Genomic DNA, 12,475 nt, shown 5'->3' with positions numbered 1-12,475 from the left:
ATGCTCTTTCTCGCTCTGTGGTGTCATCAGAGGAGGAGGAGGAGCCTCGACTGATAGTCCCATCGGAGAGCCTGAGGACTGTGGCTCCGGTTGCTCTTGAGTCTGTACCTCCGGGCAAGACTTTTGTCGCTGTCCATCTGCGACCGGAGGTCCTCTCGTGGACTCATTCGTCCAGAGTGGGAGGTCATTTCGAGATCAAACGGACCACTGAACTACTGGCGAGGACGTACTGGTGGCCATATATGGCCTGTGACGTCAAGGACTATATTCAGGCGTGCGTCTCTTGCGCCCAGAATCGGCCCTCTCGGCAGCGGCCCGCTGGGTTACTCTATCCTCTGCCGGTTGCGGACAGGCCCTGGGAGATGGTTGGTATGGACTTTGTGGTGGGTCTGCCCAAGTCCAGTGGCAGCACCGTCATCTGGATGATCACCGATCATTTCTCCAAGATGGTGCACCTAGTACCACTCTCTCGGCTACCGTCGACACGAGGCCTAGCGGCATTGTTCATTAAACATGTTTTCCGCCTACACGGCATGCCGGATAAGATTGTCAGTGACCGGGGTCCCCAGTTTGCTTCTCGGTTCTGGAGAGAGCTCTGTTCTCTGCTCAGCATTGAGCTAAATCTCTCTTTGGCCTATCATCCCGAGACGAATGGGTTGGTGGAGAGAGCCAACCAGACCCTGGTGACATATCTGCGACATTTTGTCTCGGCTAGGCAGGATGATTGGGCATCCTTACTGCCGTGGGCGGAGTATGCCTTGAACAATGCGGTAGCCGATTCCACCGGTCAGACCCCATTTCTCTTAAATTACGGTCAGCATCCGCGCGTCCCCGTGCCCATCCCCGTGTCATCCACCGACTCTAGGGTGGCAGACTGGGCGGTGGAAGCACGTGACATTTGGGACCGCACGCAGGATGCTATCCGGGCCTCCAAAGAGAGAATGAGGTCCTCCGCTGATACCCGCCGGCGCACTGCTCTGACCTTTGCCCCTGGCGACTTAGTGTGGCTCTCTGCCCGTAACATCAGGCTGCGGGTGGAATCCGCTAAGTTCGCACCACGCTACATCGGTCCTTTCAAGGTCCTCGAGCAGATTAATCCTGTGGTCTACCGTCTAGCCCTTCCACCACACTTGGCTATCTCAGACACGTTTCATGTGTCTCTCCTCAAGCCAGTTCACATGTCCCGGTTCTCTGAGCCAGCTGCCAGAACATCAGATCTGTCGTCTGACGAGTTTGAGGTCAATGCCATTGTGGGATGCAAGGTGATGCGGGGCAAAAAGTTTTACTTGGTGGATTGGAAGGGTCATGGTTCAGAGGCCCAGACCTGGGAGCCGGTGGAGAATATCCACGCTCCTCTTCTCATTGCAGAGTTTGAGCGGAGCGAGGCTCAGAGAGGAGGGGGCCCTAGGAGGGGGGGTAATGTTAGGCGTCGGATTTCCGGCGCTGCACAGCGGGAATCCCGAGCCTTGCCTCCGACGGTCTCCCATTCCTCCCCAGACGCAGAGGAGCTTGCTCAGCAAACTCGTCGGTCCCGGCGCTGTGTCCAGACCAGCTCCGTGGGTTTGCTTGCTGCTGCCACCCCTGGTTCAGCTTTGGCAATGCATGCTGCTCAGCAGCAAGATCCTCCAGGGACTAAGTCCTCATGTCGGGCCACTGAGCATGCCTGTGGAGTGATCTCCCATTGGAGATCAAAGGTCATGTGCTCAGGTCCTGCTCGTGTTCGGATTGGCCCTTCCGAGAAGCAAGGTGGATCACGGACGCCTGCGGCTATAAAAGGTTCGCATGGCCGCTCGGCCATGCGCTAAGATAGACTCAAATAGTTTGGTGTGTATGATGATGGATGCATGTATCTGGTGTCTGACTCATTATGAAACCCCTACCCTTTGATACGTCTGTTGTTAGGGTTTAGAGACTGAGTCAGCGCCTGCTAGTGGCTAGCCTGTAGGCCACAGTGCATACCGGCCGTCTGCACACTTGCACACGCCATTTATTTGATCCCTGTTGGTATCGCAGTCGCGGTGCCGGGCGCTAGCGGTCTAGAGGGACTTCAGTCCTGCTGTCTAAGGGCTGAGTTCTGTGACGTTATGCTAGCGCTTACTCTGCCGAGCTCTGTGAGCGAAAACAGGCTACGGCATCTATTATTTGCGGTAGTGCGGCTCTAAGTCATAAGAGTTCGCCTCGGTACACCTTGGGTGAGGTTAACCCCGTGTGTGCCGTTATTGCACCGCCATATCGCGTCCGCCATTACCGAGCAGCAGTTAACACCTCTGCACGGTGGACCTCGGGCTGCGAACGCACCTAAACACCATCTTATTATTTGGTGTGTTCCGCCAGCCCTTAACACTTTCAGGAGCTGAAGCGAAGATTTACCTCCGCCCCGGTTTTGCGGCAACCTGATGTCTCACTCCCGTTCCAGGTAGAGGTGGATGCTTCTGAGATTGGTGCAGGAGCTGTTCTGTCTCAAAAGGATCCTGTAACATCTAAAATGAATCCCTGTGCTTTCTTTTCCCGAAAGTTCTCTCCATCTGAACGTAACTATGATGTGGGGAATCGGGAACTGTTGGCCATGAAATGGGCATTTGAGGAGTGGAGACATTGGTTGGAGGGAGCTAAACATCAAGTTGTGGTCCTCACTGACCACAAGAATTTGATTTACCTAGAGTCGGCTAAACGCTTGAACCCTAGACAGGCTAGGTGGGCCTTGTTTTTTACACGTTTTGATTTTGTGGTTTCTTTTCTTCCTGGAACTAAGAATGTCAAGGCAGACGCGCTCTCTAGGAGTTTCTTTGCTGATTCTCCTGTGGTGTCCAAGCCTGCTACCATCTTAGGCGAAGGGGTAGTTCTTTCTGCCATCTCGCCCCAATTTGAGACTTGCTCTGCAAGAGTTCCAGGAGGACAGACCTGAGCGTTGTCCCAGTGGAAAGTTGCATGTTCCTGACCAGTGGAAGAACAGAGTGATGTCTGAAGTTAATTGCTCTGCATTGGCTGGTCATCCAGGTATTTTTGGTACTAGAGATCTGGTGAGTCGCTCTTTTTGGTGGCCCACCTTGTCTCATGATGTCAGGAATTTTGTACAGTCGTGTGGGACTTGCTCCCGGTCTAAATCTTGTTCTCGCGCTAATGGGTTGTTGATGCCTTTGCCGATCCCCAGGAGGCCATGGACCCATATTTCAATGGATTTCATCTCTGATATGCCGGTCTCTCAAAGAATGACTGTTATTTGGGTGATTTGTGATAGGTTCTCTAAGATGGTTCATCTTGTACCACTCCCTAAGTTGCCATCTTCCTCTGAGTTGGTGCCCCTGTTTTTGAAACAGGTGGTTCGCTTACACGGGATTCCTGAGAACATTGTATCTGACAGAGGAGTTCAGTTTGTGTCTAGATTTTGGAGGACATTCTGTTCCAAGCTGGGAATTCAGTTGTCCTTCTCCTCTGCTTTTCACCCTCAGACCAATGGGCAGACAGAGAGAACAAACCAGACCTTGGAGTCGTATTTGAGATGTTTTATTTCCGCTGATAAGGATGATTGGGTTTCATTTTTGCCCTTGGCCGAATTTGCTTTAAATAATAAAGCTAGTTCTGCCACTTTGATGTCACCTTTTTTTTGTAACTTTGGGTTTCATCCTCGATTTTCTTCAGGGCAGGTGGAGCCTTCTGCCTGCCCAGGTGTTGACACTGTGGTGGAGAGAATGCACCAGATCTGGGACCAAGTGGTGGATAAGTTATCTCTCTCCCAGGAAAAGGCCCAGCGGTTTTCCAATCGACATAGGACCATTGGTCCCCAGTTTAAGATTGGTGATATGGTGTGGTTGTCATCAAAAAATATTGCTATGAAGGTGGCTTCTCCTAAGTTTAAGCCTAGATTTATTGGACCATACAAGATTTTGGAGATTATTAATCCAGTCTCTTTTCGTTTGGCTCTTCCTGTCACATTTAAAATCCATAATGTGTTCCATAAGTCCTTGTTGAAGAGGTTTGTTGAACCAGTTGTTCCTGGGGTGGCACCTCCAGACCCTGTATTGGTTGAAGGTAACATGGAATATGAGGTAGAGAAAATACTGGATTCCCGTCTGGCTAGACGGAGACTCCAGTATTTGGTTAAGTGGGAGGGTTATGGTCAGGAGGATAATTCCTGGGTCTCTGCCTCTGATATTCATGCCAAAAGATTGGTGCGTGCCTTTCATCGGGCTCACCCTGATCGCCCTGGTGGCGTGGTTGAGGGTTCGGTGACCCCTCCTCAAGGGGGAGGTACTGTTGTGAGTTCATTTTCCCCTTCGTCACTGAGGTCTGGTGAACTCCCTATTCTGGTAAAGGAAGGTAATGAGCCTGATTATCAGGCACCTGAGCCTAATGAGGATGACTGGCTGAGTGGAGTCACGGACTAGATATAAGGCTGCCGACGCCCTTCTGCCCTGCGGGTGATTTCTCTGTGGACTTCTAGGACACCAGTCTGATTCCTGCTCCTCTAAAGCTAAGTTTTCTGCTTTGCCTGTTAGCATTTGTGTTTTGTTTTTGTTTTCCTTGCTTTTCTGGATTCTGCCATTCCCTGCTGGGGTGAGCTGAATCTCCTTTTGCCGGTTGCTCTGTCTTCAGAATATTCCTGAGTACTGACATAGCTTTTTTGAAGCCTAGCGTCTTCAGGGCCTTTTTTCACTGTCAGTCTGTTGGCTCTTATTTTCATAGAGTTTTTCACGGATTGAAGACAGCAGCCTTCCTGTCCTTTCCTATCTAGTTAGCTTGGGCCCCGTCTTTGCTCAGTCTATCTTTCTGTCTGTGTTAGTGTTTTCATCTTACTTCACCGTCATTATATGTTGGGGGCTGCCTATTGCTTTGGGGTCTGCTCTGGGGCAGTTTAGATTTCCCCTTTCTTTCTTTAGGCCTATTTAATTCTCCGGCTGTGATCGAGGGGTCTAGGGCATCGTAGGAACCCCCCACGGCTACTGTTAGTTGTTGTGGATAGGATCAGGGGTCTGCAATCCGATAGCTGCCAACCTCTCTGGTTTTCTGGACTTAGCAAGCATTTCTGTTTTTGCCTCCTACTGTGACTCAATCATAACACTGCGCCAGCCAAGTGACAACAGGCTCTGCAGAAGCTAATTTCTCTAGGAGACAAACCACACACCACGGCACAGTTATTGAAATAAATAAATGTAAAGAAAGATCTGTGACTCTTGCCTCAGAAACTTCAACCAGGCAATGTCAAGTGTAATAATGGCCGTAACCTGGTGGTGGCTGTGAAGCTTGGCAAGCTCACACACATACCATGCTTGGCTCACATACTCAACTTGATAGTTCAGCAGTTTCTGAAAACCTACCCATATTTGCCAGAGCTTCTGGTCAAGTTACACCATGTCAGCGCCCATTTCCGCTGGTCAGCTACAACTGTTGCTGCTCGGGCAGTCCTGCTGCAGTGCATCCACTGTCAGCTCATCAACTGGTATGCAATGTCACCACATGCTGGAACTCCACACTGAACATGCTGGCAAGGCTTTGTGAGCATCAGAAGCCAGTTGTGGAATACCAGCTCCAACATGCGCGTCGGTATTCTGGTCAGCTTCCGCACATAACAACTGAAGATTGGGCATGGATGTCTAACATTTGTTCTCCAAGACTTTGAGGATTCCACAAAGATGATGAGCGGTGATGACACCATCATGAGCATGATCACGCTTCTGTGTCTTCTTACCCCCCCGGAGGTATTTTCATTTTTGCGTTTTTGTTTTTTGCTCCCCTTCTCCCCAGAGCCATAACTTTTTTATTTTTTCGGCAATATGGCTGTGTGATGGCTTGTTTTTTGCGGGACGAGTTGTACTTTTGAACAACACCATTGCTTTTGTCATGTCTTGGAATTATTTTCCCGTTTTCTAGTGCAAGTGCGGTGAAATTGCCACAAAGTGCAATCCCACACTTGTTTTTTGTTTGGCTTTTTTTTTTTTACTAAGTTCACTAAATGCTAAAACTGACCTGCCATTATGATTGTCCAGGTCATTGCGAGTTTATAAACACCAAACATTTCTAGGCTTTTTATTATCTAAGTGGTGAAAAAAATTCCAAAAATTGGGTCTAAAGTAAATTTTTTTTTTAAAAAAAAGCTAAATGTTCATTTTTTTCCCTTCCAGTTTGCTTCAGTTCCTGTGAAGCACGTGAAGGGTTAATAAATTTCTTGAATGTGGTTTTGAGCACCTTGAGGGTGCAGTTTTTAAAATGATGTAAATTTGGGGTATTTTCTGTCATATAGGCCTCTCAAAGTCATTTCAAATGTGATGTGGTCCCTAAAAAAAAGGTTTTGTAATTTGGTTGGAAAAATGAGAAATCGCTGGACAACTTTTAACCCTTCTCACTTCCTAACAAAACAAAATTATGTTTTAAAAACTGCGCTGATGTAAAGTAGACATGTGGGAAATGTTATTTTGTTAACCATTTTGTGTGACATAACTCTCTAGGTTAAGGACATAAAAATTAAAATTTTTAAAATTGCTACATTTTCCAAATTTTTGCAAAATTTCCAATGTTTTAACATAAAAATGCAAGTCATATCTAACAAATTTTACCACTAACATGATGTCCAATATATCATGAAAAAACAGGATCAGAATTAGTGGGATGTGTTGAAGCGTTATAGAGTTATTACCACAAACAGTGGGGAAAAAGTATTTAGTCAGCCGCCAATTGTGCAAGTTCTCCCACTTAAAAAGATGAGAGAGGCCTGTAATTGACATCATAGGTAGACCACAACTATGAGCATCAAAATGAGAAAACAAATCCAGAAAATCACCTTGTCTGGTATAGTAACATAGTAACATAGTTATTAAGGTTGACGGGAGACTTTAAGTCCATCTAGTTCAACTCATATCCTATCCTAACTTGCGCTAACATGTTGATCCAGAGGAAGGCAAAAAAAACCCCCATGTGGCAAACAGTAAGCTTCACATTGGGGAAAAAAAATCCTTCCCGACTCCACATACGGCAATCAGACTAACTCCCTGGATCAACGCAATATTAAGGAAACTAGTGTATATACCCTGTAATATTATACTTTTCAAGAAAGGCATCCAGTCCCTTCTTAAATTTTAGTAGGGAATCACTCATTACAACATCATATGGCAGAAAGTTCCATAGTCTCACTGCTCTTACAGTAAAGAATCCGCGTCGGTGAGTATGCTTAAACCTTCTTTCCTCCAGACGTAGAGGATATGGCAAGATTTGTTTTGCAACTTATGGTGGAAAACCAGTATTTGGTCACCTAAAAACATGCAAGATTTCTGGCTCTCACAGACCTTTAACTTCTTCTTTAAGAGGCTTCTCTGTCCTCCACTCATTACCTGTAGTAATAACACCTGTTTGAGCTTCTATAAAGGTGTCTTTTATACTGATAAAAAGTTCAAACAGTCACACTCCAATCTCCACTATGGAGAAGACCAAAGAGCTTGTCAAAGGACACTAGAAACAAAATTGTAGCCCTGCACCAGGCTGGGAAGACTGAATCTGCAATAAGTAGGCAACTTGGTGCGATGAAATTAACTGGTTGAGCAATAATAAGAAAATGGAAGACATATAAGACCACTGATAATCTCCCTTGATCTGTGGCTCCATGGGGTCAAAATAATGGCAAGAACCACATGGGGGGACCTAGTGAATGACCTGCATAGAGCTGGGACCACCGTAACAAAGGCTACCGTAAGTAACACACTATGCCGCCAGGGTCTCAGATCCTGCAGTGCCAGATGTGTCCCCCTGCTTAAGCCAGTACATGTCCTGGCCTGTCTGAAGTTTTTTAGAGAGCATTTACATTATCCAGAAGAGTATTGGGAGAATGTCATATGGTCTGATGAAACCAAAGTAGAAATGTTTGGTAGAAACAAAACTCATCATGTTTGGAGGAGACATAATGCTGAGTTGCATCCAAAGAACACCATACCTACCGTGAAGCATGGGGGTGGCAACATCATGCTTTGGGCCTGTTTCTCTGCAAAGGGACCAGGACTACTGGTCCGTATACATGAAAGAGTGAATGAGGACATGTATCGTGAGATTTTGAGTGCAAACCTCCTTCCATCAGCAAGGGCATTGAAGATGAAATGTGGATGGGTCTTTCAGCATGATAATGATCCCAAGCACACCGCCAGGGCAACAAAGGAGTGGCTTCGTAAGAAGCATATGAATGTCCTGGAGTGGCCTAGCCACTCTCCAGATCTCAATCCCATAGAAAACCTCTGGAGGGATTTCAAAGTCCGTGTTGCGCAGCGACAGGCGCAAAGTATCACTGCTCTAGAGGAGATCTGTATGGAGGAATGGGCCAACATACCAGCAACAGTGTGTGCCAACCTTGTGAAGACTTACAGAAAATGTTTGACCTCTGTCATTGCCAACAAAAGATATATAACAAAATAGAGATGAACTTTTGTTAATGACCAAACACTTATTTTCCACCAAAATTTGCAAAATAAATCTTGCAAAATCAGACAAGGTGATTTTCTGAATTTGTTTTCTCATTTTGACTGTCATAGTTGTGCTCTACCTATGATGTCAATTACAGGCCTCTTTTTGGATAAAATATTCTGACTCAGGCTTTCTGTGCGCTGCTAGACCACTATAAAATCACCACATGAGAAGTTTAACCATTTATTCCCAACGCGTTTCAAAGTGTAGACCACTTCTTCCTCAGGGGATGACATGTCGTGAATAGATACAGCCTTCTCTGGTTAAATACATAAAATATTTGAATTCGGGCGCCAAAACCACATGTGATGAAGGGACAGATTTCAAAGTTCAAGGGTTAATGGAGCGCAAAATACTTTTACAATTGTTCTTAATGCTTACAATTTAACATTTTTGATTTCTGTTACAGATAATAATAATTTAACCAGAGAAGGCTGTATCTATTCACTACATGTCATCCCCTGAGGAAGAAGTGGTCTACACTTTGAAACGCGTTGGGAATAAATGGTTAAACTTCTCATGTGGTGATTTTATCCTGGTCTAGCAGCGCACAGTAAGCCTGAGTCAGAATATTTTATCCAAAAGGAGTTTTATTTGGCGGTCACGTTGTGGACCTTCGGGCGTGCAGCAGGCTGACATTGATTTACATGCTTATATCTTTCCTGGAAAAGGTGAGTAGATTCCATCAGAATTTATTCCATTTTCCACCCAGATAAGACCCTATTGCGCTTTCTTTTTTCCTTAGTTTTATATTAATTACAGGCCTCTCTCATCTTTTTTAAGTGGGAGAACTTGCACAATTGGTGGCTGACTAAATACTTTTTCTCCCAACTGTATAGTGACACAGATGAGAATCGTAAAATTAGGCGTGGTCATGAAGTTGGAAACAGGCTGGAGTGTGTGAAGGGGTTAAAGGCTATGGGAAAAATAGATTTTACATATGTTATTGATTACCTTTACTTTATAAAATTATACTATGTTTAAGTATACACTCTTCAGTCCATTTATTTTCAGTTCCTCTGATAAGCAGTTCGTAGTTTGATTCTAGCTTCAGATTTTTCTTTTGTGTGAGGGTCACTCCTAGTAATGGAGGCTGGATGTAAGTTCTGTGTGTATCCAGGGTGCTGCTGTTTTGATTAGCTCATATAGCAGCATAAATGATATCCTGAACTTATTTCCTCTTCATGTTCTTTACTCCTTTTTTATAATCCAGTTTCTCTGCCCTCTCTGAAACTGTACATGCCTTCTTCCCTGTAGTTATACCGTATCTGTATATCCCCTTCTCTGCTGTTATCTCTGACACTAAATATGGGTAGGAGGGAGCAGAGAGAGACATGTAAAATTAGCAGGACCTCTGATGGGAATTTTATCAGTTTTGTCATTCAGATAGATATAGCATTCAGCTAGATATAGGACTTACAGACACTCTGCAGAAGCAAAATGTTAGACTGCTCATAAAGTTCCTTAACTTTGCATTTAGGAAGCAAATTAACAATAAAAATAACAAATATGTGCATACTTGGGTTTTAAAGCTAGAAGTATATTACATTACAATCATGGATTGATGAAGATTTATGAAATTTTGCAGTCCTTAAAGTTGTAGCCATGAGGCAGCCCCTAAAGTGAGACATGAGGAATTGTTATCTGTGTCTGGCATCTCTTTCTTCAACATTTGGCCAGACAGAACAGAGAACAGATTTGCAGGGTTCAGAATTTTTTTTCCTCCAAGAGTGGCTTATTTTATTCATGTCTTTTCTTTTTACTACAACAATGGCTAATGACTTCAGATGTAAGCTGGAGCTCGTCTCTAAGTAGAAACCTACAGAATAATTATTGTGAGAAATCTTGCACACAAAATGCCACTAAGTACACTAAGTAAAATAGCACAACTCTTATATAGGAAAGTGCAGGGTTTGACTGTATATCTGCAAAAATATTATGCCTTGTCCTGGTGTGCTAGGGAAAGGTGCTGTATGCCATAAGGTTCTCACCCTAAAGATGTTGCACTGCCTGTTTGTTGTGGCTCAATAACATAGTAAGACGACCTGATCCTTTGGGCTTTAAAATTGCACTTGTCACTAATATATATATACTAGCTATGAACCCATTCTACGCCAGGGTGGCGGGCATTTTTACTGGTATATGGTCTTCCATCCTGGTATGTGCTGCACCCCTCATCCCTATCCTGGTATGTATGGTACCCTCACCCCCCAATCCTGGCATGCATGGTGCCTCACCCCCCTATCCTGGTATGCATGGTCCTCTCACCCCTCAATCCTGGTATGTATGGTCCCCTCACCCCCCAATCCTGGTATGCATGGTCCTCTCAGCCCCCAATCCTGGTATGCATGGTTTTCTCAGCCCCCAATCCTGGTATGCATGGTCCTCTCAACCCTCCAATCCTGCTATGTATGGTCCTCTCACCCCCCTATCCTGGTATGCATGGTACCCCCTCACCCCCCAATCCTGGTATGCATGGTCCCCTCACCCCCTATCCTGGTATGAATGGTCCCCCTCACCCTACTAAACTGCACACATTAAAAAAAATATTTAACATTTATACTCACCTTTCTTCCCTGTGTCCAGCGCTGTCCTGTTCTGGGCGTGTGGTGGTGCCAGACTCGGCGCCTGCGCAGTCCTCGCTTTCTGCCGCCATGTTCTTGAAGACACACTGCAGTGTAAGCGAACTGCGCAGGCGCCGAATCCGGCACTAGAACACGCCCACTCCAGACATCACCTGAAGATGCAAGACCCCGCCAGCAACAACAACACCGGGTTCGGTAAGGTGTTGCAGAGATCGTGGTATGCGTTCAGTGCTTACGTATATCACGATCTTCTGGGGAGATGCGTCACTCTGGGTCCAGACTGCGCAGGCGCATCGCCCTTGCGCAGTCTATAAAGGCTTCACACAGAGTGATATATTATAGATATATATATATAATATATATTTTCAAAGTGAAGGTAAGGAAGGAAATGGGGCACTGATCCACTAGCTTTTCTAGGGCCCAATTTGACCCTGATCAACCGATTCATATTCAGTTGCTTAAAGGAAGCCTGATAGTGAATTTGTGTTGCACTATCCACGGGCAGCATGATTGAGACATTGGTTACATCATTTCAGCCATAAGAGAATAAACTATTGTCAGATGCACAATGGTGGATTCCGGGTCAGTGTAGGAGAGGCTAAGTACAGCGACTGCTTTTCAACTCCCTGCTTTTGGTCAACTTTGACCTATACACCCCTTCTCATAATTGCAGGACTAAACTCTAATTATAGTCGCTGCTACGCCACCTTCACCTACAGGCACATATAGCACTATATATAACATCTATATTTACTCTTTCCTACAGCAGTCGGGCTGATGAAGGTCCAACTGGGACCGAAACGTCCTCTGTTTTTGTGACTGCCTAAATAAAAATCTGGATTTCCTTATCATAAGTTGAGTGCCAAGTTTCTTACTTACAGCATTTCAGCCAGGCATGTTTGACTCTTAAATGCTGATAATAACATACTCTACCAGGTGTCGCTGACGGAGCCGCATGGGAGACTAGTCAGACAGGCAGGTCCCCCAGAGGCTTTTCACTGCCCACTCCCCTCAAGCGTACTGTTGATTCATGAAAAATTATAATGACTGTTACTCCTTAATCATCCCTTTCGAACAAGTACTGTGCAGTGTGTATATTTTTCCCTACAAAGCTTAGATATTCATGCACCAGAATTTTCCTTTTTTCTAATTCACTGGAATTTCATCAGGCAGGCGAACAATACAGTACAACAGCAGTCTGGTCAGCCCACATTACGCTTGTCACTCCTCAGACAAAAGTCTGCTTGCATGAAATTGTGTAAAGTCTGCTGTAATCACAGGACTTTATTATATGGTAAATTCCACTCTCAAATATGTTATAATTCTGTAATTGGGTAGGATATTAAATTATTTTAATTATATATTTCTCTCCTTACCTCCTCTATTTCCTGATGCAGATGTCATCAGCAGGGAGGAAGTAAAGGACCAAAATAATACAAGTCTCCACCTTT

Source organism: Dendrobates tinctorius, unplaced genomic scaffold (assembly GCF_039654945.1).
Source record: "Dendrobates tinctorius isolate UK_male_01 unplaced genomic scaffold, ASM3965494v1 ptg000326l, whole genome shotgun sequence".
In the NCBI taxonomy this organism is placed as follows: Eukaryota; Metazoa; Chordata; class Amphibia; order Anura; family Dendrobatidae; genus Dendrobates; species Dendrobates tinctorius.
This window is presented reverse-complemented; position numbering follows the sequence as displayed.